The 25,202-nt window shown below is 40.0% G+C and overlaps 1 protein-coding gene across 2 annotated transcripts in view; it reads right to left on the bottom strand.

The window, feature by feature from the left end:
- Positions 1–25,202, bottom strand: part of clstn2 (calsyntenin 2) — a 209,173-nt gene that overhangs the window by 163,660 nt on the left and 20,311 nt on the right. The window lies entirely within an intron of this gene.

Raw genomic sequence — 25,202 nt, 5'->3', positions numbered from 1 at the left:
CTCCTTGCAGTTGCAAAACATGTTTAACCTACCTTCTCAAAACTCGGCCCGGTAACAGATTTGTAATACTGGTTTCTACTGTAACAAAGTATACTGGGGGGTTTATGAACTGGGTTGGACATAGGAAGGTTTAAAAACAAGTTAGAATGGAAATGTTGTGTGGCCCAGTTATGTCATTTAATAATAATAAGTTAATATTTAGCTGTCTTTTGTAGATGTTGTTTATCTTTAAAGATTGAGGAAGTGCTGAAAACTCTTCATTTTTATAAAATATTCTGAATCAATGTTTTCTTTAAATGAAAATCATACAAAACTGTTAAAGGACAACCTTTGTTGGAAATGCAAAACAGAGGTTGGAACTTTCCTCCACTGTATTTGGGAGTGTTCTCTGGTTGCACCTTTTTGGAGTAAAGTTGTTCGAGTTCTGAGCAGATGGTTCGGTTCAAAGATCCCTTTGACCCCAGATCTATGTCTTCTAGGTGATAGAGCTCAAATACAGAACGTTTCAAAGAGTGCTTTTTCTATCATTATGGTTGGTTTGATCACTGCATCCAGAATTATTTTAAGACTTTGGAAATCTGACACAAGCCCAAGACTGAAAGACTGGGTAGATGCAATGATAGAGACGGCATCTTACGAATCCATGCTGAACAGATTAAAAGGTAATACAGAAGGTGGGACCACCTCCTGGGACTGCTTTTGGGCTCACATAAAAAACTGACCAAGACACTGTGCAGATCCCAATAGTATCAGGATCGCCTGTATAACTATTGCTGTAACACTGTATTATTCCAGTCACTTTCCGTCTCTAGTTATCTCTTTGAACGGATGTCCTGTCTGTATATGTATCCTTTATCCTATGTTTGTGATTGTCTGTCTGGCCTGTGCAATGTATCCCAGTACTTTGTATTTCTGTTTCATTTTGTTCTTTCTTTTCATTATTGTTTTATTTGTAAAACATTGAAAAGTTAATAAAAACTTTAATGACAAAAAAAATGAAAATCATACACACAATAGTTTTTGGGGCATGCAGGCTAACTATTGGAGGTAAGACTTTATTTCAGAAGCTAAAATAAACATTTATTTGCATCTCTTATTTGGTTTCAGTGAAGTAGCAACAAGGTATAACTGCCATAATCATAAAATATGCAGAAAAGCCAGGATAACGTAGTGAGCAAGTGGTCATAGTGGATAAGAACCCCTTCAGGGTGAGCTGGACCCCGATGGAAAGCCTGCATGTTGCTTACTGATTTAGAATGCTACAAAAACTAACATTTCTGCCAGTGTCAACAGACAGCAGTAAAATGTGCCAGACTCCTTTCTGTGGATTGATTTGAATTGACGTTGTGGGATCGGGTTGTCCGTGGCAACTCTTAGCTGATGGGAAATACATCCGTGACTGGTGACGTGTTATGGAGCCAGATCCTGCGTGCTAGGGTTTTGAGTCTTGACGTCTTGCCCCTCAGGCTAACCAAAACACACATTTAACACACTGATAAACAGATTAAACAGAAAATATCCCTCGAGTCGAGACAGTTTACAGCCGAACAGATTTATGTGTTGGTTTAAAACAGACAGTTCAAAGACTCCTGTGTTAGTCTTTGTTGTGTTTTCTATTGCCTGTCCTCCTGTACTCTGCAAATCTAGTGCACACAACACCATGAGCCGCAGTTGTCATCAGAGCTGTCAGTCATGGTATTACAAGCCTTTTTATAGAATCGAATTACTAAACTGACAAAAACACTGGAATATAAATGAGCATGATGAAACCGAAATACAATGAAAGAAAACCATTTTAATTGCATGTGTAGAGGGAACCTTCTAAGTGCAGCGTCACAAGGGTAAATAAATATCCTGCTTACTATTTTTCAATTTATCACTCTGTACACCATTTTACAGAACACTGTTTACAGTTACTGCCGGGGGGGTAATTGTGAAGATTTGCTGAATAGATGCTAGTGTTTATCCCATAGTATTTTGGCTAGAAATGCCGATCCCTATCAAAAAGAAAGAGAGAGAGAGAGAGAGAGAGAGAGAGAGAGAGAGAGAGAGAGAGAGAGAGAGAGAGAGAGAGAGAGAGAGAGAGAGAGAGAGAGAGAGAGAGAGAGAGAGAGAGAGAGTACAGGTCACACTAGTCTACTGATCTTAGATGTCGATTGTATATGGGTAAGAAAAAAGAGAAATGAGAAAACAGTTGGCTAATACCATAGACTGTATACATAATGGACGTAGTATCCGTGACGTCACCCATCTGTGCCTGAACTCTGTTTTGATGCCGATCGACTGCGGCAGCCATATTGGAAATGCAGAACACAACCAGGCATAGTGCAACGTAAAGAGGCGGAGTTTGAGCCTCCTAGCCAACAGCTACAGTGGGGCAAAAAAGTATTTAGTCAGCCACTGATTTTGCAAGTTCTCCCACTTCGAAAGATGAGAGAGGTCTGTAATTTTCATTAGAGGTACACTTCAACTATGAGAGACAAAATGAGAAAAAAAATCCAGGAAATCACATTCTAAGATTTTTAAAGAATTTGTTTGTAAATTATGGTGGAAAATAAGTATTTGGTCACCCACAAACAAGCAAGATTTCTGGCTCTCACAGACCTGTTACTTCTTCTTTAAGAAGCTCTTCTGTCCTCCACTCGTTACCTGTATTAATGGTACCTGTTTGAACTCGTTATCTGTATAAAAGACTCCTGTCCACAGCCTCAAACAGCCAGACTCCAAACTCAACCATGGCCAAGACCAAAGAGCTGTCGAAGGACACCAGGAAGAAAATTGTGGACCTGCACCAGGCTGGGAAGAGTGAATCTACAATAGGCAAGCAGGTTGGTGTGAATAAATCAACTGTGGGAGAAAAATGGAAGACATACAAGACCATTGATAATCTCCCTCGATCTGGGGCCCCACGCAAGATCTCATCCCGTGGGGTCAAAATGATCATGAGAACGGTGAGTAAAAATCCCAGAACTACACGGAGGGACCTGATGAATGACCTGCAGAGAGCTGGGACCAAAGTAACAAAGGCTACCATCAGTAACACACTACACCAAGAGGGACTCAAATCCTGCCGCGCCAGGCGTGTCCCCCTGCTTAAGCCAGTACATGTCCAGGCCCGTCTGAAGTTTGCCAGAGAGCATATGGATGATCCAGAAGAGGATTGGGAGAATATCATGTGGTCAGATGAAACCAAAATAGAACTTTTTGGTTAAAACTCAACTCGTTGTGTTTGGAGGAAGAAGAATGCTGAGTTGCATCCCAAGAACACCATACCTGCTGTGAAGCATGGGGGTGGAAACCTCATGCTTTGGGGCTGTTTTTCTGCAAAGGGGACAGGACGACTGATCCGTGTTAAGGGAAAAATGAACAGGGCCATGTATCGTGAGATTTTAAGCCAAAACCTCCTTCCATCAGTGAGAGCATTGAAGATGGAACGTGGCTGAGTCTTCCAGCATGACAATGATCCCAAACACACCGCTCCGGCAACGAAGCAGTGGCTCCGTAAAAAGCATTTCAAGGTCCTGGAGTGGCCTAGCCAGTCTCCAGACCTCAACCCCATAGAAAATTTGTGGAGGGAGTTGAAATTCCATGTTGCCCAGCAACAGCCCCAAAACATCCCTGCTCTAGAGGAGATCTGCATGGAGGAATGGGCCAAAATACCAGCTACAGTGTGTGCAAACCTGGTGAAGACTTACAGGAAACGTTTGACCTCTGTCATTGCCAACAAAGGTTATGTTACAATGAATTGAGTTGAACTTTTGTTATTGACCAAATACTTATTTTCCACCATAATTTATAAATAAATTCTTTAAAAATCCTAAAATATGATTTCCTGGATTTTTTTTCTCATTTTGTCTCTCATAGTTGAAGTGTACCTCTGATGAAAATTACAGACCTCTCATCTTTCTAAGTGGGAGAACTTGCAAAATCAGTGGCTGACTGACAACTTTTTTGCCCCACTGTATGTGTTCCCGTCAGGGAGTCAAGTCAGTCATGTCCTTATTTGGGCAATAATTCCTAATCTCAATATCTTCTGAACCGTCGCGTTAGACAAACCTCACCCGTACAGTGTGTGCTGATAGAGAAATGAGCTCTTCAGACTACACTCGTCTTTTGTACCAGGCTGTTAATTAATGCTGCAAAGATCGGCTTTTATGAATTGGTGTCTATGTGGTTTCCAATGTTTCTGCAGCCAGCCTCAAGCGGATTCTTGATGAATTGCAGTTTCTAACACTTCTGCATGGGCTTCATAGTTTTAGACCAGAGGTTGCCGCTTGGCGAATACACTTGGGCAGTAGTTAATATACCTGGACTGCCAACCCAATTGTCCTCTATGTGTAGCGATCACTGCATGTTCCATAGGTCAAATGGAGGAGGCAGGGTCTTTGATCTATAATGTAGCCAGATGGGGGCCCTACATGTTTCAGCTTCAGTTTTGGAGAACTGTTATGTTGTCCTTGTTTTCATGTGACCCATTTCATACACTTTCATACATTCATTTCATACGCTCGAGTCCAACTGCTGATTTCTTTTTTGTTGTGTTGGGACACATGGAGGCAGAGGAGGCATAGAGCTACAAAGGAGGAGAGCTGGTATAAGAAGACGAAGGTTTATGGAGATGAGATGGAAGCCGTGTCTGTCCTCTCTCATCATGGGCAACGTGAGATCTCTGGCTTATAAGATGGAAGGGCCTACAGGACTAGCCAGGAGTCAGACGGAGTTTGGGAACGTAGCATGGTGTGCTTCACGGAAACGTGTCTGCATCCGGATATTCCCGACCACAATGTCTCCATCGACGGCTTCCAGACTGTCCGGGCAGAGCACAAAGAGCGCTGTGGGCCTCCGACCATGTTGTCTGCGCAGGGAGATCTCACATGTCAAACTGGTGGCTGTTTACATCCTCCCCTCTGCCAACCCGATTACGGCGTCCAAAGTTCTCAACGCTGCCATAGCCAGACTCCAGATAGACCACCAGAGTGCCCTCTTCCTGATTTCCGTGGACTTCAACCATTTATTTTCTACAGAGCTTGTTTTGTCTTCTGTACTTTTATTATCATTATTTTAATTGTAATGTATTTATATCGTATTAATTACTTTCTTCTATCAATATTATTTGATATTCTTAATTATTGTGTATAGGAGCAACTTTAATGAATGAATTTCCCCAGGAATAAATCAAGTATTTCTGATTCTGATTCTGATCTCAGCTGGTGCTTTCTAATAAAGGCCTCATAAGGGTAAAACTCCCCACACCACTTATTTGATGTTGATGTACATTATTGGTAAAACTCTGCAGTTTGACATCAAAGTAATCTTTTCATTTCAATGACTTGAAAAATATGACGCAGTCTGTGTTCCCCTACGGGAGAAACATTAACCGTGTAGATCTCTGTCGGAGGGCCTAACAACAACTGCTACATCAATGACAACTAGCGTCAAGCATGGATGAGATCATCCAACAGTACATTCAACATTACGTTAATTGCTCCTTGCAACCACAACGACAGCTTCGGTGCTGACTGATAATGATGTTAGCAGGAGGGATATGTCACTTGCTTAACAGTTAAATTAATGATGTAAAACAAACGGCGAAGCAGTCTGATAATCAAAGTGAAACTACAGATGATTTTCAGTCCCTGTGCTACTACCGACCTTGAATTGTGCTCTACCTGTGCCTTTGGTGCTCAGTGTGCATGCTGTGAAGGTGGGAAGAAAAGGAGACAAATTTTTCATGTGCATGCAGCACTGCTGTTTAGATGTCCTTAACTTGGTCTGTGACGCTCAAAGTAATGTGGCAAGGTTGGATTGTATTTAACTCAGTGGCATATCTGGATGCCATAGAGACAAGAGTAGGCACTATAAGATAACGTTGACAGATTATCAGTCAGTCCCCCAAGACATCCAGGGACATTCCTGGTTTAAGTCTATAATACCACTTAGGTCCAGCTAAGGTCCTCATGGGTATCAGGCTTGTGCAGCTATGGATTACAACCTAGAGAGCAGCACACTTATTAGGCTACAATGACTTCTAGGATTTGAGTTTTCTCCTCACTTGCAGAGATAAAAAGACAGGACATCACTTTTCTTGTACAGCAGAGGTGAATGTGTGACAAGAACTTGCAACAAGGATACGTTCTGCATCCATTTCAGGGATGTGAATGCCTCAAAAAAACTAAATAAGAAATAAAAGTAGCTCAAAGCAACTAACTCTCTTCATTGTGCCATCACAGCAGAACTCTGTAAGTATTTCTAAAATCTCCAGGACCTTGTGGCTTCTTTCAGGTTGTACTCAAAAAAGTTTAAATACATAAAAATACTCCACCGCAGGTCAAGAACTTAAAACTACTTCCAATCCTTTTTTTATTACAACACTGCTTTCATGCTTGACACAAAGGTTTTCAAAAGTAACCATGCTTCACAGAACTACTTTTTTGAAACTGTACAATCTGTTATTTTACATTTTTAGTATCAAAAGTATAAAAAAAAACAGATCAAAAAGGTACAGCATCTCTGAACGAGCAACCTAAAGGAAGCGTCATTAAAAGAAAAACGAGCGGTAAATCAATCACCCAGCTCACTATAACTGCCTTCTTCCACCTCCGAAACATTGCCCGCCTCCGTCCACTCCTCTCTTTCTCTGCGACAAAAACCCTTATCCACGCATTCATCACGTCCCGTTTAGATTACTTTAATAGCATTCTGTAAAGCACATCACCCCCGTCCTCCAACATCTTCATTGGCTCCCCGTCCCCTACAGCATACAGTTGAGAATCCTGCTCCTCACCCACAAAGCCCTCCACCACCAGGCCCCTTTCCTACCTCACTGACCTCCTCCACCATCACACTCCTTCCCGTAACCTTCGTTCCTCACATGCCAACCTCCTGTCTCCACCTCACAGAACCAAGCACCAAACCTGGGGGGACAGAGCCTTCTCCGTAGCCGCCCCCCACCCTCTGGAACTCACTCCCCACTCATAACCAAAACTGCTCTGAACCTTCAGCCTTCAAATCTCATTTGAAAACTCGCCTTTTTAAGTCAGCTTTTAATTTGTGATTGTACTGTTGTTTTGTTTGATGTGTTTTCCTTGTTCCTTGCTTGTATTGGTTTTAACAATTGTACAGTGTCGGTGAGTTTCTGAAAATACAATTTATTATTTATTAAAGAAATATAACGTTAATTTCTGATTGTTTTACAGCAGTCAAGTTCAAAACCACAAATAAAAGTGTCACCGCCTTATCTGAGCACTGCACAGAGGGTGCAGTATTTTGTGTGGAGGCCAACTAAATTGTGCCCTCTGTGTGTCCCCTCTTTGCTCTGCCCTCAGTCACATTTGCAGCTCCGAACACTCCAGGAAACAGCAGACTGCTCTCATGTCGAGGTCCTACATTACTGGTGCACTGTAAGCACCACGTCTCATGCAGACACACAGGGCTCATCTATTGTCTGTGTCTGACATTTTTTGAGTTCCGAACTCTAGAGTGTTGGCTGACAGCGACATACCTCTGCAAAAGGGTGATGCCTAGGAACATTCTGAACAAAAAATCCTGCGTATTGTATCTTTACTATTATTATAAAATGATTTCCTATATGTTGGTATGACATCAGTGGCGTTGGTATTGAAGTTTTGAGTTTTTGTATTGTGACCATACTTGCAGATAGATAAGGAAAGGTAAAAAGTACGAGTAGTATTGAGAATAGGGGTGCTACAAAGAGTCAAAGAAATGACTAAATTAGTGGCTGACAAATTGTTTATTAGTTTGTTAAGCCATCAGGCATGATTTTTGTGCTGGAGAAAGTAACATCATTTTCTGGAGCTGAGTTGCTTGAGGAGTGAGCCATCATGCATCCTCAACATCTCTGCTGAAAGCTGCATACTCAAAACAGCAACCAGAAATCAACAAGTAACCAAACATAGCAAAATGGCAGCAGCCGATGCAACACCATCCTGTCCTACATTCTGCAAAGTCCAGGGGCAGCTCATCCTCAATATTGCAAAGGAGACTCTGCTTATCGTTGGCAAACATCACTAATGCACAAGTTTGGGCATCTCTTTTTCATACCTTTAAACATCAACTGTGAAACTCATCTTAACAGTTCAAAGTTAAAGTGACGGTGTGTATATTTTCGCTCATCTTTTGGGCCCTCATTTTAAAACATTTCCCTATGGAGCGCTTCTTTTTTTTCTTTCCTTTTCATCTCTTTTTCTTTTGCCTTTCCTTCTACCAAACTGTGGTGTAAACTCTGGCCATATTACAATAGCAGCCATGCAACAAATGAGAACAAAATCACTCGATACATTAACACCAGTTGTACTTAAAGTGTGACTTTAATTCAGAATTTTTTTCATGGTATGTTTTGAGTTTAAAAGAATAAATCTGAAAGCTGATCATCAAAAAAAGGCCATTAAGTAACCGTGTCATTCATTATCCAATCGGCTAGTTAACATTTTTTGGTCACATGTTTAATGTGTCTAAGACCATAGACTGTATAAAAAATGGACGTAGTATCCGTGACGTCACCCATCTGTTTCTGAAGCGCTGTTTTGAGACCAATCGTCTGCGGTAGCCATATTGCTGCTGTCGAGCGATTGTGACGTAAAGAGGCGGGCTTTGAGCCTCCTAGCCGACAGCTACAGTGTTCCTGGCTGTCAATCAAGTCAGCTGTGCCTCTCATTGAAAGACTCGTAATCTAAATATCTTCGAAATTGCTGTGTTAGAAAAAAATTCACCCCCTGTTCAGTGTGTGCCGATCGAGAAATGAGCTATCGAGACTACACTTTTCTTTTGCACCAGGCTGTACACATGTTTATTTCTGCTGTAAAGATCGGCTTTGTGAATTGGTGTGTATGTGGTTATCAGTACTTCCGGAGCCAGCCTCAAGCGGATCCTCGATGAACTGTAGTTTTTAGCACTTCCGCATTGGACTCATATTTTTAGACCGGAGGTTGCCGCTTGGTCTAAGACACATGGACTTCATTTTTAGCAAAGCTAGTCAACATCCTTTTCTATTCAATACAAACAATGTGTAAGATATGAGTTGGTGTATTTGTATGTTTGTGTGCATGTGTGTGTGTGCGGGCGTGTGTTTGACAAACAGCAAGGGAGGTGACAGTGAAACAAAATAAAGCGTAAATAAAGAACAAGAGTAAACACAAGATGATCTGCAATCACTCAAAACAGGAGAAGCTCTAACTGAATCTCCAGACTAGTAATTACATTGTCTTTGTAAATGTTGTATTTTTCATCGTGGATCAATTATTCATACATATGCAACTGTTTTCTCTGTAAGCTGTCTCAAGTGATCAATGGCCCGGCTCCACACGGCTGCAGATTGTGTTTTTTCATTTTCTCTTTCCCTCCCCAATCTTTCCGTTCCTTTTATTCAGAAAGGGTCTTAATTAGATCACTCTGGCATTTAAACATTAACTGCAGGCTGAAGTGATGAAAGTCAGGATGAGAGGGTTTTTTATCAGGATGACTCATACACCTGGGTACTATCAGAATGTTAAACAGATTGAAAGCAATGACTACATTCAAGTTTCACAGAAAAAAATATGATTAAAGATAAATAAATGGATATATTTATTTTCCAAAGCCTGTCAAGAGGAGTATGTTGAAATAGTTGTAGCACATAGATTCATAGTAAATATAAAATGAAAATAATTTAGTAAGTAAGTATGACGGTGACTTTGCTCCTTTGTTCTCATCTTAGGTGATATTCACACTAACAATCCCTACCGTGCCTACTCAAAGTCCAGTTTGTTTAAGAGCTGGGCCTTAGCATGGTACAGCTGAACAGGCAACGTGTACATGATATGCAATATGTTCCTATCACTGCTTTGTATATTCGATATGACTGATAAATACTAACCGTATATGTCCGAATACAAGATGCAGGGTTTCCACTCTTTTCCAGAGATTACTTTCCAGGACATTTCCAGGACATTTTCAGTGTCAGTCTAAATTTAGTTCCTAAATAGTCTAATATGTTCCTCTCAGTGAAAGTCTACATTGACAGACATGCAGTCTATTGTTATCAATGAAATCATCTCTTACATGCTTAAAAAAATATGGCAAATTGATTATAGAATAATGCAACCAAAGATGTACAGCACTTCACTTTATTAGTGCAATAAAAGGTCTGTGCCGCTGTCTTTTCCAGCACAGTGTGCACTCAGCTTTCAATGAATAAGGATGTGTTTTTTTAACCGGGTCAGGTTGCACGCAGTAATGTTGGAATAATTTTCCAGGACAACACGTGATTTTACAGGACATTTCACTTTTCCCACTTTCCAGGTGTTTTCTAGTACTGAAAAACTGGTCAACTGTTTTCCAGGTTTCCCAGGTTTTCCAGGATGCGTGGGAACCCTGAAGATGGGTATTTTTTCCCTTAAATACTCAGTGTTTACTTCAATTCACCATTAATTAAATGTTCGCTCAAAGGCGTCTGAACTTTCATAGTTACCACTGTTCTGGTTCCTCACCAGGGACAGCGGTACATTGAATCTAATCACAACCCAAGCTTGTCTCCTTGTCAGTCATCACATCCAATTGAACAACAACAACAACAGGCATTTTTAAAAGGTTTTTAGATATGTAGCTGGCAACAGAGTGTGGTAATTTCCCCGTAGCATATGACAGTAGGAAGCCTTTCTTGCCCACCAGGGGGGGGGGGTTCCATAAGTGTGTGAAGTCACTTGAAATAAATTAATACTTGTTAGTATTGGAGCTGTTTAGTAACACAGTAACATGCTGTAACCCAGACTTAAGGGCACTCTGTATTAATTAAGTTCATAATTACACCTACCATACTTAACTTTTACAGTGCCAGTGATGGAGAAAGACATAGAATGTGACGGACAAACTCACAGATTTGAGTGTGAACACAAGTGCCAACATGTGCATTACATCTCAATTTTCTGGCACAATTATTGGCAGGAACGGCCCAACCTATAGCCAAACAAAACAAAGACGCACTTCGTGGAAAAGCTTTCACTTTTCTTCCAGTTTTAGAAACATCTTTACCCTTGCATTGGGCTGATTATGAACCAGCGCCACCATCACATTGGCATAGTTGCAGTAAAAAATGACAAATTCGCAAGTGCTGTCTCTGGAAAATGGTGTTCCTCATGAAAACACCCATAAATGCTGACGGGGGCCTGAGGCAGTACGAAAATTAGGCTGAGGCGGCCGCCTGTCACTTTGATATGCAGGAAAAACCCTGATCGTGTCGAAATGGCTCTGGTACAAGCACTGATTAAACTTCTACAAGAGCCAACAAGGTGCAGGATCTGGAATATACTCATGGGGAAAAAGAGGACATTGTTTACCACCTGTTAATAAAAAAATACTTTGCTTTGATGTTCAAATCAGTCCGGAGTGCTATAAACGGCAAAACTATTGTCATCAATCCATTCAAGGTGGTCCTGATATTTGGAAGGAAGCATGCAGCGATGCAAATTGAAGTTACAAAACATTTCCCTTAATTGCCCAAGAGTCAAAGTAACAAGCTTGTTGTGTATTAAGTCTAAAGTTCTGATACTTGTTCAAATGTAGGGAGTAAAAGTCTTTAAAAAAGATAAATACTCAAGTGCAGATAAATGTAAATTCTACAGTATCAACGAGAAGTGCTTAAAGCCCTTTTGGAGTGCTGGTTCAATCGAAAAGTCTTCTCAGTTTAAGATAACATATGACCTCAACTGGTCCTCTGCAGTGGGTCTGTATTAGGGATGTAAACGATTAATTGATTGTTAAGAACTTACTCGAACACGCATTTTTGTTATCAATTTTCCGTTATGTGGAACAAATAACATGTGGTCTCATTACACTCAGCTATCAGGGAGGTGTTCTAAGTTTCGATCTGAATCAGCTGGTTAAAGGTGGGCTTTTCTGCAGCTGGACTGATTATGACCCGGTTGCACTCCCGGCTGACACCTGACCGTCTACACATGCTTATTTTTCTCACTAAGAAGGATCAGGCAGAAAACTAGACACTGTGAGTCTGAAGTACTTTTCTGTTCAGTTCTTTTGTTGCAGTAAATCACCATTAGTAGTCTGAGCCTTCACTTTGTATGACTCTATGCCTGCAGAGACTATTTTTATGAGCCTGCTCCACACTGTGCTATTCAGCGTGTTAAACATGTTACACCCGTATTCATTACCATCAGTTATCTGCATTTTGTTTCTGCAACTGATTAATCGATAATTCATCGTTAACATTTCCAAAGATCGATCATGGAGAATACTTCAAATTTGCATCCCTAGTCTGTACCTCACAAATATCAACGCTACTGTATGCTGACCTCAACTGCCCTACTGCTAGATGACAGGGTGGCGAAAATAGATGGATAGAGAGAACTACACAGCTGCACACAGATGGCCTATAATGGACTTTGCTGAACACAATAGACGATAGTTTAAACCCAACACCTTCATTCCATTACAGGTTTTACAGTGTTTCTATGGATTGAAACTTCAATCATGCTCAAGCTCAACAAACTGTACTCAAGTCAAGATATACGTCACACATTTTTTAAGTATGAGAATAAGTTGTATACAACATCTATAGTAAACATGGTTAATTGTATTTGGTGAACATAACCAAAACCGCATATTGTGAAAAATACATACATCAGTCTTTACAAAAAGACGTTACATTATTGTTTTTTAAAGAGTTCTTGTTTATTCCAAACAGCCTTGGCATGAAACCGACAGACATTTCATTTTGTTCAGAAATTATGTCTCCGAAGATTTCAAGGATCTTGTGCAAATGTGTCTGCAGCTACTGGAAGTCAGTCAGAAGTCTGTACATCTTTTTTTTCAGTCTCCTCAATTGTTAGATTCGTCTGTCTTTTCAACAATAACACTGCAAAGCCTTGTGGAGCACTTAATCACTTTAGCTCAAAGCTGTATTGACACTTTCATTACCTCCCAATCAATACGATCAATGAAGAGAAGTGAAGTGTCTACTGCCGTGTTCTTCTATTTTTCTTCTTCTGCCAGAAATGCACTTTAGAAAACATTATAATGAAGCTTTTAATTTTAGATTTATGTGACATTTCAAGCATTATAGAACTATGTAATGTAATTTCAGGAACAATCATCAGCTCATTAAAATCTAAATCTGGCGCTTATATTTTCAACCATTAAATGGCAAGATTGAGAAACAGTGTGTGTTCATAAGTACACCTCCTTGGTGTTCTTTAATCAAGGAAGTAAAATATAAAAAGAGTCACCGGGCGTCTTTGTCATTTTGAAATGTGTCTCTGTGAAGTAGACTGCTTCAATGTATCAACAAAACACAAAAGACTATGTCCACTATCACACACATACACACAGCGTTTTCAATCTCAGTCTTTCACAACTCAAGCCAAGCATTTCAACAAAAGGTAGAGAATGGCATTCAAAGATACACACACATATAAATACACACATATTCACACACTACATCTAAACTTCATGTCATACAACTAGCAGCACTAAGAGACAAGAAGAGAAGCTCTTTGTCTAACAGGATTACTTCTGAGTTGATCTCCCACTGAAAAGATAATTGCAGAACAATTTACAGACAAACTGAAGAAAAAGTGTAACAGAACTCAAAACAGACGATGAATGCAGGAGATGTCAAAATTTTAAGTCAGAGAAATAGGAACCAAAGTAAAAAAAAAAAAGAGTTGGCTGACTGAATGGTGGAGATGGTGAAAGAAACGTAGAGGAAGACAAATAGGAATAATGATGGTTTTGTGTGTAAATTTCCAGACACATGGTAACTACTTGGGACTGAAACAACTGAAATTTAAGGCTGAATTTTAAGAAAGCAGATATTGACCTCAGCCAGCTGCCGTAATGTTTTGCAGTGAGTGAAAAGAAAAACTCTACAAGTCAGGATTAGAAAATGTTTGACGAAACTTTGAGATTACATTATACGATGCGATGTGATGCAATGTGTTAAGACTTTGGGTCACTTAGTGAGGGGAATGGATCAGGGTGATTTTGTTTGTGTTGAATTATAAACCTTTGTGATGTTGTGCTTGTGCGCATGCGCGACTCCTGCAGGTTAGCTTTTCTCGCTGTAGTATTTATGCGCAAGCGTGACCACTGCAGGTTAACTTTTACCTGGACCATCGTCAGGAGTTCACAGCCCGTTGGTATGTTACAGCTGCTAACACTGCCTAATACTGTTCAGATGTTTGTGTACCTTAGCATTGCCACGCAGTGTTAGTGTATGTTGTTGCATTGAAGATTACTGGTCTGAAATAATCTATAACTTGTAGCGTTCGGCCATTGAAGTGCGCTTGTTTAACACACCGGCAACTAGCAGTGATGACAGCAGATGTGTTTCGTACAATCCACTGCAGTGCCGCATTATGATTTGGTTATCGGTTCTTTTGTATATAATGCATTTTGTGAGCAACACGTGTAGCTTATGAGTACTGTTTACATGTAGACTATCGTAGAGGCAGAGAGCTGCTCTGCGCATGCTCATTGAACACTAAGCATTCTGGGTAATGTAGTCAATGCAGGTACCCGTGTCAGCTCTGCTACAATTATGGCATTAAAGGTGTCTTTAGGTTCTTTATTTTGCATGATGTGTAAGATGAATATATTGTAATACCTTATTCATTTATTGTTTTCAGGTTTTTGACCTGTGGTCAATTAATGTATTAAAAAAAACAAGGACAAACACGAGTCATAACACTGTGTGCTGCCTTGCATGCCTATTCGGGGGGCAGAACAGTTTAAGTTCCGAACAAATTGCCATGCAGTGCAGTGCGAAAAGATACGTTGCGATAACAGGATACGATACAATATAATATGGAGGGATAACATAGTATACGATAGGATTTGGTGTGATAAGATAAGATATGGTGCGATAACAAAGGATAAGATACGATGCGATACGATACTGTTCAATAAGATACTGTGCAATAACAGGATATGATACGATATGGTGTGATCATATGGTGCAATACAATACGGTGCGATACAATACACTGCCATACAATACACTGGGATACAATACACTGCGATACTGTTCGATATGATACTGTGCAATAACATAGGATACGTACAGTATGATACAAAATGGTGTGATGCAATACAGTACGATACAATACAATACAATAAGTTGTGATAAGATAGGATACTATACGGTGGGATATAGCGCGATACAATACGATACGGTGCGATATGACAAGTAGGACACGATAGGTGCAATACAATACGATTTGACCATAGACTGTAAAAAATATGGACGTAGCATCCGTGACGTCACCCATCTGTTCCTGAGAGCTGTTTTGAAGCAAATCGACGGCAGCAGCCATATTGGTAATGCAGAACTCAACTAGGCAGAGTGTGACGTAGTGTGAGTCTCTTAGCCAATGGCTGTGTGTTCCCGACCGGGAGTCACGTCAGTCATGTCCTTATTTGGGCAAAACTCATAATCTTAATATCTTCTTAACCGTCGTGTTAGAAAAAAATTCACCCCCATACAGTGTGTGCCATTGGAGAGATTAGCGTTGTATGGCCAAGCCGTTTTTTGAACCAGGTTGTAAACATGTTTATTAATGCTGCAAAGATCGTCTTTTTCCCATTCATATCTATGTGGTTTCCGGTGTTTCTGCAGCCAGCCTCAAGCGGATTTTCGATGTATTGCAGTTTACATCACTTCCGCATTGGCTTCATCGTTTGAGACCGGAGTTCGCCGCTTTGATTTGACACACGATTTGATACACGTGCCATAAATTATGTTGCATCATATTGTTTTGCATTGACACAAATCATCTGGATGGGTTCACAATATGACTTTTCAGAAAATAAGGTAAAGTTTTAGAAATTGTATTTATGACACTTATAGTTTCTCAAAATAAAAACAAGAAAGTGTTTGTGTTTTAACAAATATTATAGAAGAAACAACTTGTATCTTGAAAGGTTTAGTGCGTATTGCACCCTGGCTCAGCAGCCTGCTGTGACAAAGAGTCTGATTTTTGTTTTGCAATGCAGAATTTTAAACTTGAATGATGAGCGAAATAAAACAGAGCATCTGTGAATGCTACAACAGAAAGACATTCATCACAGAAATACTAAATGTGACAACCCGCCCCCACTGCAGCCTCAGAGTTGTTCAGGGTGAAGGAACAAAGAGAGACAAAGGGCAGAAGAAGAAAAGAAAGGAAAGTGGAAAAAGGATTATTTCTTTTCTCTCCTGGGCTGTTTTCTGTCTGCCTAACTCATTCTTCCAGGAAGAGAAATCAAATCAGAAATCATTCAGTTGTCCAGTAATGTATTTTACGCTTATCTTGTGTTTGAGTGGAGACAGAACACACGACAGAAAATGACAAAACACAGGGAGAGGTTAGAAAACTATTCACAGACATTCACACAAAATGAAAGACTTTTTCTTTCCATGCCATCACATTTCATCTACAAACTCAAACACATTTAATGGACTGAGGTTCACACATCCCTGTAGTTTTGGTTGGCACTTTAGGAAAAGAACAAGATCTACAGTAATTTTTCCCCTACCACAAATAAAGCCCTTTTATAATCATAGAGTATGATGATTTATGAAAATTAACTATTCAGCTAAAGACAGCTGCCCTTGTATTAACCTCAGCTCATTATGAATCCACCCAGGTGGTACTTGCCCCAGAACATTGCATAAAATTCCCTTCCTTTATTTCGATCTCATTAAGGCTTTAATGTTAACTTGTCGACTGCCAGACCAGCAGTGGATAGGCTTGTTAGCTCGTTCTGTAGTCAGCGTTTTGCAGCATACAATGTGAAGCAGAACACATCTCAGACAGAAACTCAAAGTGATGAGCCCACGGCAAGCCAGAGAGTTTTCTTCAAAACAACAACAAAAAGCCCCAGAAATACCAGCAAACCCATCCATCAGTGAAGATATCTCAGCTGACAAGGGCAACCCCAGAGCAGGCAGGAGGCAAGTACACCCTGATTCAGAGTTGAGATGAAAAACTCTACAAAAATTCCTTTTTCAATTGCTTTTGAGGGGATATTATTCATTCCCTCCAGGATTTCGCGGGATTTTTTTGTGATTGTTGCGGCCCAAAAAGCCTGAATTTGCGGCAGCTTTTTGAAAAAATTGCGGTGAAAGTTGCGATTATTTTTTTTTTGCTTTTGTCCCCCAATAACATCTCAGGGGCAAGTAAATATGCTAAATTACAGTTGTTTTTAGAAAACATTCTTGATGTGGCCACTGACTGTATTTTGATTCTCTTGATTCACAGAAAAATGCCATGAAAGGTCTGTATTGCACATTTACGACGGTCCCTGAATGCACCTCGCAGCGACTGATGCACAGTCAGTTCACGGCACTCTGAAATTAATCTGCATCTTTGATGACAAGGAGTTGATCAAAACTTACTGAATGTGTCTGATGTTTCACCAAACTGGATTAAATCAAGCTGTAGACGCAGAGCTTTTTACAGTAACCACGGCAACAACGTCAAACATCAAATAGTAAACAGATGTCCCCCGGTTGTGTCTTTGTCACTAACGCACACCGGGGGTAAAAATCATCAATGAAGATGAGACAGATGCATGGAGGTGAGGAGAGCTGGTTCATAAAGCACACCTGCTGCAGGTAGAGACCAAGCTAACACTGAGCCCCTCAATCTATAAATAACAACGTTGTCATGGTCACTTGTCCTGCCTGCTGTCCCCTCTCTTCACCCGTTCTCTGTGCGTGTTTTGTTGTTGAAAAGTGCCGATCAAGGGAGGACTTCTGTTTATGTTCCAAGGAAGTCAAATCGATGACAAAACCGATGACGTACAGGGGCTGAGATTAAGATAATTGGTCAAATTTGCAGGAAAGTTGCGGTGATTGTAAAAAATTGCAGGGCCGCAAAAAAATCGCGCTGATTGGTTGAATTTGCGTTGATAGTTGCGATCGCGAAATCGCAACTTCCTGGAGGGACTGATTATTAGTCAATTAAATAGACATAAGCTATTCACTGTCTGTCAGTGCAAAGCCACTTTGCAAAGGGTTGTGGGAAATTGGCCTATAAGCTATCTAAAAGCAAAGTGCTATCTGTTTTACCTAGAATTTTCTTGACTCAATGTTGCATGCGTTCTCTCCTCTGGCTCCCAGTCCGCCACAGGGTTGATTTTAAAATTGCACTTTTAACGTACAAGGCCCTAAATGGATTGGCACCATCATACTTGGCTGATCTTGTTCATGTTCACAATCCAGCTCGAGCACTGAGGTCAACAAACCAGCTGCTCCTGGATGTGCCTAAAACACGGCTTAAAACACGGGGCGACCAAGCCTTTGCAGCAGCGGCCCCCGAGCTCTGGAATGGCTTGCCACTCTAGTTACGATCGGCCCCCACTGTTGAATGTTTTAAATCTTTGTTGAAGACCCATCTCTTCTCTTTGGCCTTCTCCTCGTGAGGAGGACAGTAATATCCTGATATGTTGTGTTGTTTATTGTTATCTTCATGTATTTTTACTTTTTACCTTGTACAGCACATTGGCCAACACTGGTTGTATTTAAATGTGCTATATGAATAAAGTTGACTTGACTTGACTAGTGTATTGAACCTCAGTGCAGCTAGCCAAAGGTATCTTAAGCCAAGATTGCTCACTAAAGCTAAATGTAATCTATATGCCTCTGACACTCTGATTGACAAATATTCACAACACAAGCATGCATCTATAAAAATCTTTACTTGTTAAAAAGTACAAATTGATTTCTGTTGGAGTTTGAACAGAGCATTGTGACCCAAACAGTAAATCTGTGACAGATTCTGGGGGGAAATACATGGAGATCTGAGAGATATTCAAAGCAGTGAAATCATTCTAAACATAGACCTAATCTATTATTGATCATTTTAGGGGGAGCTTTTTCAAAGGTGCTACAATAAGTTTTGTTCACTACTTTGATTATTGTCTGTGTTTTCACCATAGACTTTATAAAATATGGATGTAGGATCCGTGATGTCACCCATCTGTTTCTGAAGTGTTTTATGAGACCAATCGGCGGCGGCAGCCATATTGCTGCTGTCGAGCAATTGTGACGTAAAGAGGTGGAGTTTGAGCCTCTTTACGTCACGATTGTGCCAATCGAGAAATGAGCTATCCAGACTACACTCGTCTTTTGTACCAGGCTGTAAACATGTTTATTGCTGCTGTAAAGATCGGCTTTTTTGAATTGGTGTGTATGTGGTTTCAGGTACTTCTGGAGCCAGCCTCAAGCGGATCCTTGATGAACTGCAGTTTTTAGCACTTCTGCATTGGACTCATATTTTCAGACCGGAGGTTGGCGCTTGGTTTTTACTCTAGTAAGCTTGTCATTATAGAGACCATTCCAACCATCATCAACTGTAGGTATTAAACTGTTGAAGTACCTCACGCTAACCCAAATCTAAATACCCTAACGAAACGATCCCCTATTTTCCTGTCAATACGAGTGTTATCATGTTTTTGTGGGGTAGAAACACTAACTAAAAAGATTGTTAGGAAGACTGCACTTCAGTATTTTATTTAGTCAAAGCTTCTGAGTTTTTTTGCAAGAACTAATGGCACAGATTTTAAAGGTTCTTACTCAATTTTGGATTAAAAAGTAAAGCAATTCCTGCCCTAAAATAGGCCTGATGGGAATATTCAACACTAGAAGTGTTTAGATCTGTTGGTGTGTTACAAACTTTTTATACGCTTGTTTCTCTGTCCTTCAAACTTTATGAAAGTCAAACACTTGCTGCCTTTTCTTTCCTCAGAGTGTTTTTGCTTTCTGTTTTTCAGCCACCTGCTGGCCCGCCTGTGTCTCACTCAGCCTGTTAGCCTGTTGTGATACTATGGTTGGCAGGTTTTGTGGACACTGTTCATGCATAAACAGTTTGTACGGTTTAGTTGATGTCGCTCAAGTGGGAAAGATTGAAGCCTTCCAACTCTCTCTCAACAAAGTGACCAAACAGAATTGCTCCAGGGAAGATTTTTGAAAGCTCAATGTCAATTTTCTCTCTACCTTTTGACATTTAATTGAATGGCCTATTGCATGACAGCACTGACATCCCACAGGAAGGAGGGGAATTACAGAGACCAACAAAGAAAAGGCCAACATATTGTGCAGGAGATCGTTTGTGTATTAAATTTCACATTGAAGACCAGGCAACAAAACCCAAACATTGAAGCAGCTGGTGTCTTCCTGTGAAGTGATATTTAAACATCAACATATAAAAAGGGCTTTCTAACAGTTTGCATTTAGTAGTTGTTTGAACTTTTATTACATTAAAAGTACACTTTGAAGCTGGATTTCACTTCTAAATTAACCTTACAGATCTTTATACAGAGGCCATATTTTCCGTACTATATTATATTCCTAAAGCCTTGAGTTAACTGACTTGTTCAGAGTGCTTTGAATGTCTCTTAAGAATTAGTTTTAAATGTTACCTCAAAAAGGTCCACTGAGGGGAAATCTATGAAAGCTCAGAAAGTGAAGGAAAAGTGGTATTACTTAAGAGTTATTTCTTTTTGATTAATACATATTGTGCAGCAGCCTACTATTTTTCACTCAGGGTCTTGCAGGAGTGAATCAGAGTTTGAAAGAGATGAATGAGTCTTAGGGGAACATAAGGAGAAGATGTAGGAAGGAAGAGACAGATGCATGTTACTTTAAGCTTGAACGTATCCTTCTCTTTTTCTCTCTTTCATTACCTTTTGTCACAACCATCATCACCACCAATTGTACTTGTATCATTTTCTGTTTCTGTATAGCCATGAATCAACTCAAAACTTTCAATCATTTTTCCGCCTTTTTAAATCTTGTTTTATGGATGATAAAAGGTTGTTTGTGATAATGCTGATATTGATACCTTTTTGTCAAACCATTGCAGTATTAGGAGCCAACTAGGAGCTTCACTCCACTAAATTTGTTGCAATTATTACAATAATTACTGTGAAAAGCTGATTGTGTTGAGCACGCCAAATGTCCTTTTAAACTATTTAATATTGGCAATAGCAAAGACCAGTCACAGCAACAGATGTGTGTCAGCTCAGAGCTTGCCCAATAGTTTAAAAAGACATATAGTGGGCGCTGGTGGCCTAGCGGTCACACATACAGAGGCTATGGAACTTGTCCCGGGGGTCGCCGGTTCGACTCTCAGACGCGACCATTTGCTTCGTCTTCCCCCTCTCTCTACTCCTCAAATTTCCTGTCTCTCTTCAGCCGTCCTACCCATAAAGGCAAAAAATAATAATAAATATAAAAATACAAAAAGACATTTTAGCATGCTGACTTTTTTCTGTTTAGTGTGTTGATTGCGCAATAGGTTGAGAACCGTAACGATGATTACAATACTGCCATTATGTTAATATTTTTACTGTTGATTAAGTCTACAATTACTACAATGATTTACTAGGACTTTGTTGATAACGGTAAAATGTTTCCCTAGTAAAGGGAATCTGGTTGGAATCTATCCCTTATATTGTCACTATACATACTGGCAATGGATGATAAATGTGCTTTTTTCTTGAGCGGAGAGCACTCATAAACTCTTCCATTCTACTCTTAATCCCCCCCACCCCCCTTAACTTCTATTTGGGAGCCTGTTTTTTATTTTCACTGTTTCTGTCTATCTTGTGTTTATTTCAATACATTTATTTTACTGAATGAAGTCTGCTGCTCATTTTGAATATCTTTTCTTAAGTGTATTTTCCAATAATCTGACTCTCTTGTCCTCCTGAAGTCAATGTCAGTAACAAAGGACAAACTGAATCATTTGAGACTCCATTTATTTTTGTTCTTGAGTGGTTAAGGTTGAAAGAAACAGACACTTTCACTTTGTGCATCTGCCAAGTCATAACTTGAACAAACACAGCGGTATTTTCAGAGTGAGGGGAATAAAAGACAGCAATATTTAAACGATTATGAGCCTTTTATCCCAAAACTGCCACTCATTTCACCTGAGCATTAGTGTAAAAATGGTCCATTAATGTCTCTCGCTGACCAGATACTCTCAGGGAAAACAGACTGATATTGTTCAGTGAAATGACTGATCAAGGTGATCCCAGTGGCTTCCTTTTCATGCTTCAAAACAACCCCTGTGTCCTAATAGCCCATTAACCATTACGATGAAATGATGCAATTTATCGGTGAAAGAAAGGGCGCACTAAAATTTTATTTTCCTGCTTTCGTTTTGGAAATAATAGCATGGGCGTGACACTGTTTTTAATTCAGCATCTGCTCAAATTATGACTTCAAAGATGTGTCAGTTTTTGCAGCAGCTGCAGTCGCTTTCTCTCTAACTGTTTTACATCAGTGAAATGCAGCTTGGTGTTTGAAGCCTAAGCAGGGTAAAGCACGATGAATAGCTAATCAGTTTTTTGACACTTAGGGCAAATGTGCGTTATGTATAAAAAAAAACCTGATAAGCTGAGACTTTTCATGTTTCCAGCTGAGAAAGAAGTCCATGGCTGACTTCCAAATACTCTAAAGGAGGTGAAATGGAAGTGTGGAGTGTTCCCAGACGGCTAGAGTTTAGCCTTATAAAGACATAAGTTAGCCCTGGTCTCATATCAGATCCAACATATTTAGTTATGAAAGCTGAATACACTCAAGTATTTAAACTGATGCAGTCAATTCTCTAATCACACAACGCTGATGAACACAAGACTAGTGTGGCGTATTTCCTCATACATTTTCACTTAATCAAAAGAAATTCTTCAGTATATGCATAGTGTATGTGAAAAGGCTGATTTTACCTCAGCCTATATTCTTTTGAAACAAACACCTGAAATATATATTTTTTTTTTTAAGTTGTATTTTTGGCCTTTTTGCCTTTATCTTATAGGACAGCTGAGGAGAGACAGGAAACGTGGGGAGTAGAGAGCAGGGGAAGACATGCAGGAGATGGTCGACCAGCCGGGAATCGAGCCGGCGAAACCTGCAAGGAGGACTGTAGCCTCTATATGTGGGGCGCTTGGACCGCTAGGCCACCAGCCCCCTAATATTGTTGATAAAGATCCCTCAAATGTGGATTTTTTTTTTAATTGTTCTCTATTGTTGTACTAGTTCTACCTTTAAAAAACTTACAGAGTTGATCCATATTTTCACTCATTGGCTTTTCACCCAGCGTGAGAGTTGTGTGGTCTCCATCTCTGTCTGTTTCTTTAATTTTTTTGCTCTTACATTTTATTTTTTGACAGCATTTTATGTTCTGTGTGTTTTAACTTATTTTACCTCACTGTGCAGCACATTACTAAACTTGATTGTTTGTTTAAACGTGCTAAATAAAGTGGATTGGATTGGATAAAAGTTATCCCATCCGCACACATGTTAGCCTATAAAGTAGTAACTTATCAACTTTCGCTCAGTGGACTCCGTTAAATCAACAAGAATCTCTCCGTTCAGAAATTGCAATGTGCCCTTTCGCCGTACTGCCTTTGGGCAGTCAGCTTTTTCTGTGAAAGCCACAACTCAGTGGAACACCTTACCGGAGGACATTAAGAACTGTGAATCTCTCAGCAGCTTCAAAACCAAACTGAAAAGTCTGCTAAAGGACACTCAACACTGCAACCACTGATTTGATACTTTTAACTTGATATACATACTGTTTGTTTGTGTGTGTGTGTGTGTGTGTGTGTGTGTGTGTGTGTGTGTGTGTGTGTGTGTGTGTGTGTGTGTGTGTGTGTGTGTGTGTGTGTGTGTGTGTGTGTGTGTGTGTGTGTGTGTGTGTGTGTGTGTGCGTGCGTGCAAGCAAGTGTTTTTACAATGTGATGTTTTAATTGTGACCTGCCAAGGGACTGTAGATGTAAATTAGCTTTAAGCTAACTCTGGTACAATGCATCAGATGGTGACATTTATGTTAAATATTGTACATGGTCCCTTTACAAATAAATCGAACAAAAAAAAAAATATAATCTTTGCAAAACAGATGTGCAAAAGGTAGATTTGAGTTCATTAAGAAACATTTAAAAGTGGGGTTTCAGTTTAGTTCGGCAGTTAAATCATTCACTCCATGTCCAGACACTCAAAGCAGGCAGACCAGGTTCGAGTCTGATGGCCAAATTGCACTGGATCCATGTTGGTCCATCTCCGATACATAACAGCCCTGGATATGATAGGTTTCTTTTTTAGTCAGTTTGTTAACTTCCACTGGATCCGCTCCATTGCATTCCAGCTATATTCCAGCATGTCGGACCCTCCGGCTCAGATATGCAAGACTTCTATTTTTGCCAGATGCCAGAGCACGACCCATCAATCTCAACAAAGCAGATTAAGCGGGACAGAAAGTCAGGCACCAAAACAAAATTAAAACATCTGGTTAATTTTCAGAATAAAACATCACCAGATCGTATTTCACTTAACTACAACAACAAACCATCATAATGAGCCAGGCCTGGAGTCAACAAGTTAGAGGTGTTCAGATGCAGATAAAGACAACATGGAAGAGGAGAGGAGGAGGATAAACTTTGATTCAGTAATTACCACAGGAAAACTTTGGTCCTATGACTCCCGTACGTTCTGAAAACACAGCTGGTGGGTGTTGCCGGACTGCAGCGGATCAGAGACGCACTGGACATGGACCGGAAACAGATCTGGTGGAAGTCCCAGGTAACCCCTTACCCTTTGCTGCATGTCAGTCCCAACACTCTTCTCCCAGTTTCCCACTCTATCCACTATCCTATCCTCTGAATAAAGGCAATAAAAGCCCCCCAAAATAAGTTTAAAAAAAATGTAATGCAACATAGGTTATTCACTAGAGAGATACAATTCTAAGTGTCAATATTTAGAGCTTAAAGTACAGGATCACAATAAAATATGTAAGTGCTGAAAACTACGTATTGGCAGACTTTCAGAACTTTTCACTGCAACAAAAACTCTACAAAACACTGTGATAAGACCCAAACACTTGAAGAAAGAAAAAGTCCTATTTACCAGAACTAGGAGAAACTGTAAACACTTGTAGGAAATTCTCTCAGTGGAAAATCCAGTAGTATAAATAACATCACAGACAGCCTAGATACAGAAATAAATAAAAGTTTCTACCAGTCACACATAATGTACACTATAACTAGGCCATATAATATTTTCAAAGAGAAATCTGACGGAAAAACCTCAAACTCCAGCTGCTATTAGTTTTAATGAGAACTATTTGTCAAACATCACCCTCACCTTGAGCTCTATTTATAGTGTATATTAAGGATGGCTGTTTTGTAGAGATATTCGTTATATCAAGTGT

Source organism: Notolabrus celidotus, chromosome 15 (genome assembly GCF_009762535.1).
Source record: "Notolabrus celidotus isolate fNotCel1 chromosome 15, fNotCel1.pri, whole genome shotgun sequence".
Lineage (NCBI taxonomy): Eukaryota > Metazoa > Chordata > Actinopteri > Labriformes > Labridae > Notolabrus > Notolabrus celidotus.
Note: the sequence above shows the minus strand (reverse complement) of the source record. Positions and strands in the feature narration are given on the sequence as shown.